Below are 6,391 nucleotides of genomic sequence, written 5' to 3'. Positions count from 1 at the left end.
CAGGAAAAGAGTCACAGTGATAAAAGCTGGTTTGCAGCAGTTGGAGGGATAAGCCCAGCTCATGATATCTGCTTTGCAGCAGCTCATTTTGGGGAGTCTCAGTGACACTGAGTGACAGGCGTTTGGATAGTGTTGTAGCATCATCCTCTGCTGAAATGAGCTTTTCTCTAGCCCTGACAAAACTCCAGTTCATGATGTCCCTCAGATTTAATACAAAATAGAGAAAATCCCTCACTATTTTTCTGAAGGAGTGTCCAGATCCTGAATTTTACAGTACCCTTAACAATGCAGTGCAGTGGCTGTGCCATGGGATGACTGAATAAACACCAGAGTGGAGGAGCCAGGATCATCTGTGAGTTATGAGCTTGTACAACACTTGACACACTGGATCTCCTTCCTAATCAGGGGTTGTTAAGATGCTGTTGTAATAATATAACATTATATAAAATGCTTTATATATTTAATCTGCTAATTAGCCATGATAATAACAAGTAACTCTATAGCTGAATGCATGAAACCTCATTATCTGAATCCAGTTTTTATGTGGCTTCACTCAGGCTTTATCAAGTGTTGGGCTCATTTAACAGTTTTCCCATCAGCCAGAGCAGTGATCTGGGATTCTTCCCTATTCCTTGGTTATTTATTTCCAAAAAACACTGAGGGTTCTAATAGGAGTCTACTCCACTCACACACCTGGCTGAAACCTGCCTGTTTTGAGTGATTAGGCAGGGACTGATAGACCAATGTGGGCAGAGCAATCACACAACTCCCCATTTCCTTTGGAAAAATGGCTAAAAATAGGGGGCAGGCAGTAGAAAACGAGACAGGAAGGCAGGAATGGATCTATCAATAGCTCCTGCCCTGCTTCCTGCTTGTTAGTGTCTCTCAGCAGATGTCAGGTAACCTTTAGAAACCCCCTAAAGAAGATGTCATTTATCAGACATTTCTTAAATTGAGATAAAGGGAATTTGGACCCTTTAAAATTATGGGCATCCCAGAAGGAAAAAAATATTAAAATTAAAAAAAACAGAGAAAAATAATAATAAATATAAGGAAAAAAAACCTTTCTCAGTGCATGTATTATATCTCACAGAAAGTTTTTGTTTCTAATACAACCACAGACCAACTGTGGACTTTGCACTCCATCTGTAGCTAAATGACCATATTACACCGATGTGTCTCCCCATCCCCTTGGTGCTCCCGCTGCTCTGACTGCAATCCCCAGCAGAGCAGAGAGGAAACACGAGCTTTAGCAGCAGAGGTCCTCCCAGGAGCCGAAATGCTTCAACTCTAGGTAAGAGTAATTTTCTGCCTGCAAAAACTTGTCAGCAAGACACTGCTGGCGGTGGGTGGGAGAGTACGACACAGGCTCCAGCTCGGTGTGTGGAGGGGAGGAAAGGATTTTCCATGGGAGCCGTGGACCAGCCCTTCGTGCAGGAGCCGGTGATGGAGAGTGTTGCTCACTAGATGGCGAAGGATGCCTTCCTCCCGCAAAGCTCCGACAGCAGCAGGGACTGATGAGGAAAGGGCTTGGATCACCGAGGGGAGACTAGAGGAGACATCTGGAGCCTGCTAAAGCTGCAGGAGAAGGAAGGCTGAGTTACAAGGCTGAGGAGGAGGTGGTACAGCTCTCCTTGAGGAGATGGTGCCACATGTTTGAGAATCTCCCTCCTCACTTGATCTGAAAGAAACCTGCGGGCAAGGCCACAGCCACCAAAGCTGCATCACCTCCACAGCAGCATTCCCCTGCTGTCCCAGGGCTGTTCAGCACATGCAGGGACAGAAGTGTGTCAGAGCCAGACTTAAATCCTCCCACAGAGGCTGTGTTTGTTTGACCTGAATAAACCTCATGATTTGCCAGGCTGGGAGGCTTGGCTGCCCCGGGTACCTTCAGCCTCTCAACCACAACCAAGGAAGCACAAGAAAGGACAATGCTCTGTCTAGGGTGCTTGGCTATAAGCAAACCTGTCACTCTCAAACAAATTAAACAAAACAAAAACCCCAAACAAACACATCAATTTAAAATGCTCAAGTGAGACAAAGCTGTGAGCCAAGCAAGACTCTTTTGAAAGTGTTCAACTGCACTAGTGAGTCATAAACCAACACAGCAACTACGGCAGTGAGTTAGAGGAGAGTAATTTCAGCCACGTTTTTGCAGCAGCTGGATCCCAGGAATGTCCTGCTCTTACAATTCATCAGTGTTTACAAGGCAAATTCGACACCATTTTAACCAGATTTCCCTACACAACCTCAGCTATTTGCAAACAGCTCCTTCTCAGAGATGCTGGCAGCTTCATCCCAGGTGTGCTCAAATTTGCACCCTCTCTGTCTGCCCAGCCCAGTGTGAACCTGTGGCTGAAGCTGCAGAAAGGACCAGAGGCTGTGTGTGCTCTCCCAGTGTGAGTGTGGTGGTCATGGCACACAGATGCCAGCTCAAACATCCAAAATATCCCTTTACATAATGGAGCATCCTCTACTCCTCCCTGGGAGATGACCTCATGAAAATGAAAGCCCATCTGCATTTACCTCCAGGCAGCAGCACCTGTAACTTCACACCTGAGTTTACAAATATGGAATAAAACACACACATAGAGATGTGTTGATATATGCCCAGACATGAATATATAAAGCAGCAAGCAGATTTTTGAACATTGCTCACAGCCTTTTGGAATAAAATCAGTCCTGAGGGTAATATTTAGCAGCCTGAATTTTTCACTGCTTTCTCCAGCCCCAGATTCATTATCTCCATGCTACATGTTTTGCAGAATAATGCAAATGTATTTCTGTTCAGAAAGCCAAGGCTGTTCCTGCCCAGCTCACCAGGATATGAAAATACCTGCAAGGTGGTACTGACATTTTTTCTGAAGCTCTTTTCTATTTAACAGAAGCAAAGTCACGTTGCTGAGAGACCCCTTAGTAACAGGAAGCAGTTGTCCAGTTTAAAGAACCAGCTAGAAAGCAAACAGCTTTGCCTCCTTTTTAAAGCCCCTCAGGACAATATTTACTTTTCTAAAATATCATTGTGCCACGGCTTTGGGACTTTGCTTGACAAACTTGGGGGTCTCTGAGCAGTTCAAAGTGGGCTTGACCTATAGCTGAGCATGGAAAACAGGAACTGCATATAAATAACTAAATTACAGAGAGATCAATTCTCAGTCAACTCATTAGCAATGCCCGGCGTCTTTAAGTGATAACTCCACTCTCTAAGACCTTTACGTAATTACTTGCACAAGGCACATTTTACCCTTTGGTTCGCAAGTTTCATAAATGAAGGTTAAGTTTACTTAACCACCCAGGATTTACCAGCCATGTTAAAGCATAAAATGCATGTGCTGCCAGGTGTCTCTGCAGAAACTGCCTTGTTGATTCAGAGACTCCAAGGTTAAATGATGGCTCCTGAGTCCAAGTTAGCTTCCCACTGGGGAAGGGGAGGATCTGCACTGTAACATTGTACCACAGTTCAGACAGGGTTGATTTAACGAGGCTTTGGAGTTAAGATAGCACTGATTGTGAAAGCCTGAATGAAAATCAGGGGCTTTGCTGTACAGCACATACCCATAACAGGAATCTTAAGTGTGTAACACTCCAGTTTGTTACAGAAAGATAGCTACATTTTTTTCCCTAGACAGATACCTGATTCTATCTTCTATCTTTCTATCTACACTATGTGCACGCTTGCACATCTGTAGGATCCAGATTTATACAGCCTTCATATCTTTTACTCACTGTTCCTACAAGTGATAGGCCAAATTTACAGCTTATGTGAATCAGCACAGTCCTATTAATATTTTTGGCAAGTCACACTCACCAAAGTTAGATTGTGTGGTTTAAGGGTGGTGGGTTTCTACATCTGTGTTTGGTTGATTCTTTCAACACAGAATTTTGGATGTTCTGGTTTCTCAGCTTTTGCACACATTCAAGTTTTTCAGAAATCACTGGAGCACCCAGTGGCTTAGCAAAGCTGTGTGTGTACCAGGAGGAATTGGGTCAGAGAGATGTGAAGCCATTGGCTTGTGTAATGCAGGAAACCTGGGAGACAGCAGCCCATGGGACATGCATTTTCCTTCTTCCAAACCAAGCTCTTTACCTGACAGCAAAGTTGTCCAGATTCTGCCCCTCAGCCCAGGTGTGCTCCACCAGAACAACGTGATGGGCCACGATGCTGACTTACAAGGAAGGTCCTCAGGTCTGGCCAAGGCTGGATCTACTATTCCATGGAATGCTTCAGCAATCTCTCCCCACTGCTGCCTCTCCTGGAGGTCCTGCACTCCCTCCTTCAGCACATGGACAAAGCAGAGAGGTGTTTCCTTGTGGGTCACACGGGAAACCAGGCAGGAGCTGAGAACTGGCACGTACCTCACAAAGCACAGAACAATCTGCTGGGGACCTCTCAAGTCCCATCAGATGATGAGGATGCCTGAAGTCTGATCACCTGAAGTTTGCTCAGATGTTTGGTCACATTCTCATGCACCTGACAGAGGAAAGATGAGTGTATTTGATCTTTCACATGGTGTTCAGATGAAGGCTGGAAAATTCTGGTCAAAAATCTGGCTCTCAAAGCCATGCCATAACTGCTCCATCACACAGAGCAACCCACTGATGTTTTGTAACCCAGTTATTGCCCTCTGATCCCAGGGAAAGTTCAAGAAAGCATTCAGAAATGTAGCATGTTACTCCTTTGTACACTGACAAAACAGTGATCTCAAGTCAGTCAGCATCACAGCATGAGAAACATCAAATTTCCTTCTTCTCCAAACCTACAGCAAGTAAAATTCTGTTCAAAATACCACTGCTGTCTTCTTTTATTTTTTTCCCTGAAGAGGAAAAGATCAGTGAAAGAAGCTTCCAACACACTTGTTCTTCCACTGTCATTTTCCACAGGGCTGACTACATGGGGAAGTCTGCTCCTCAGTGCCCAGACTTATGCCCAAGGATTGATTAATTAGATGTCTGATGGCAAAAATGTCCATACTTTTTCCTGTGGAATATCCATATATAACCAGATATTCCTATGAGTAATACAGAATAGTTTCCATGAAGCTGCAGAGGTACCACTAAAAGAGAAAACCTCTCCCAGGTTTCAAAGCAATGATGGCTGCAAAGCCCTCACTGAAACATCTTAAAATCAAGGAAAATGAACCAGATGATGTTTCATTCATATGTAGAAATTGGCTTTGTGACTTAGATAGGGCTAACCAGTTCCCAGGAGCTGATGAGTTCCTCAGTAATTTGGGAAGGGAGTTTTTCAGCCAGGGTGCAGTTGAACACAGATCAGGATTTGGTTCCAAATCAGGATGGCTGATTTGGAACCAAAAGTTCTGTTCACATTGCCAGCATGGGGTTGGAGCTACAGGTGTCAGTGCACAGATGAAAATGGTTTGAATCAGTTGTGCCTACATCACTGTTAGACCTGAATTCAAATCTGAGTCAGCCCCATTCTGCCAAATGTTTTTTAAGGCAGAATTTGAGCTGATAACCACGAATGTGAGCCAGTATAAGTATGGGATGGTCTTGGTTCACACAGACCAGTAGGATGGGTTTAATTCCCTTTTTACATATTCAGCAATCTACATCCATTCCTATGAACATGATTACAACCACTGGTGAAACACCTAACTCACATCCAAACAGAAGTGTAGCATCTCTCTGCCACTGGTTATCTCCAATGAAACCTGGAAAACTGTGGGTTTATCTTCCAGCACAGCTCATGATGGCAGGTTAGAACTTCCACCCTCTGTAGTTCTGGGTGCTTCTGTGCTTCCTGCTCTTCTTGAGGGACTATTGGTGCAGCTGTCGTGGTCTGGAGGGAGGTACAAGGCACTGTGTGCAAGAGGAGGTAGCATCTTTTATTAGAACACACTGGGTTGGAAAAAGTAGGTTAAGCTTTAAAGCACATGAGCCTTTCTTCAGGTTTTGCCTAATTAAAGCCCTCTGCCCATTGCAAATCTGAGTGTGATTTTAAGGGCAGGAGAGAAGTGGTGCAAAGATTTTGTAAAGGGCTCAGCACAATAGGCTATAGATTGCAATAACTAACCATTAGTCTTGGGGAAATAGCTCAGCCTCTGATCTGACATTTTAGCAGCTAAGAGCTCTGGCTAACAGATCCTACTCTGAATTACTCTCTCAAAACCTTATCAAAAGGAAATGGAGCCTTTTGAAATTGCTGGCATCTCTGGAAGACTGGTTTATCAAATTTCCCCTGGTTCAAGCAGAAAACCTCTGTTTTCCTCTGCTCTTTAACCTCTTATTTAAAATGTCCTTTTACTTTGAACTGTCAAAAGAGGCAGCAAGGGAAGCAGCAAGTTCACCATCAGGAGGAGGTGAAAGCTGAAACTTTACCCGTCCTTAGTGAGTTTATCCACATATCAATGGCTTGCTATACCAATGTGTT

General features: G+C 44.2%; 1 long non-coding RNA gene across 1 annotated transcript; it reads right to left on the bottom strand.

Annotated features, from left to right (window-relative positions):
* Positions 1-4,171: 4,171 nt before the first annotated feature.
* Positions 4,172-5,820, bottom strand: LOC111932922 (uncharacterized). The gene is made up of 3 exons (XR_002866419.2): positions 5,622-5,820; positions 4,357-4,471; positions 4,172-4,274 (listed from the first exon to the last, which is right to left on the bottom strand). It is a non-coding gene; the product is annotated as an uncharacterized LOC111932922 (long non-coding RNA).
* Between the last annotated feature and the right edge of the window lie 571 nt (positions 5,821-6,391).

Source organism: Cyanistes caeruleus, chromosome 9, assembly GCF_971803275.1.
Source record: "Cyanistes caeruleus chromosome 9, bCyaCae1.hap1.1, whole genome shotgun sequence".
Taxonomy (NCBI): Eukaryota; Metazoa; Chordata; class Aves; order Passeriformes; family Paridae; genus Cyanistes; species Cyanistes caeruleus.
This window is presented reverse-complemented; position numbering and strand designations above follow the sequence as displayed.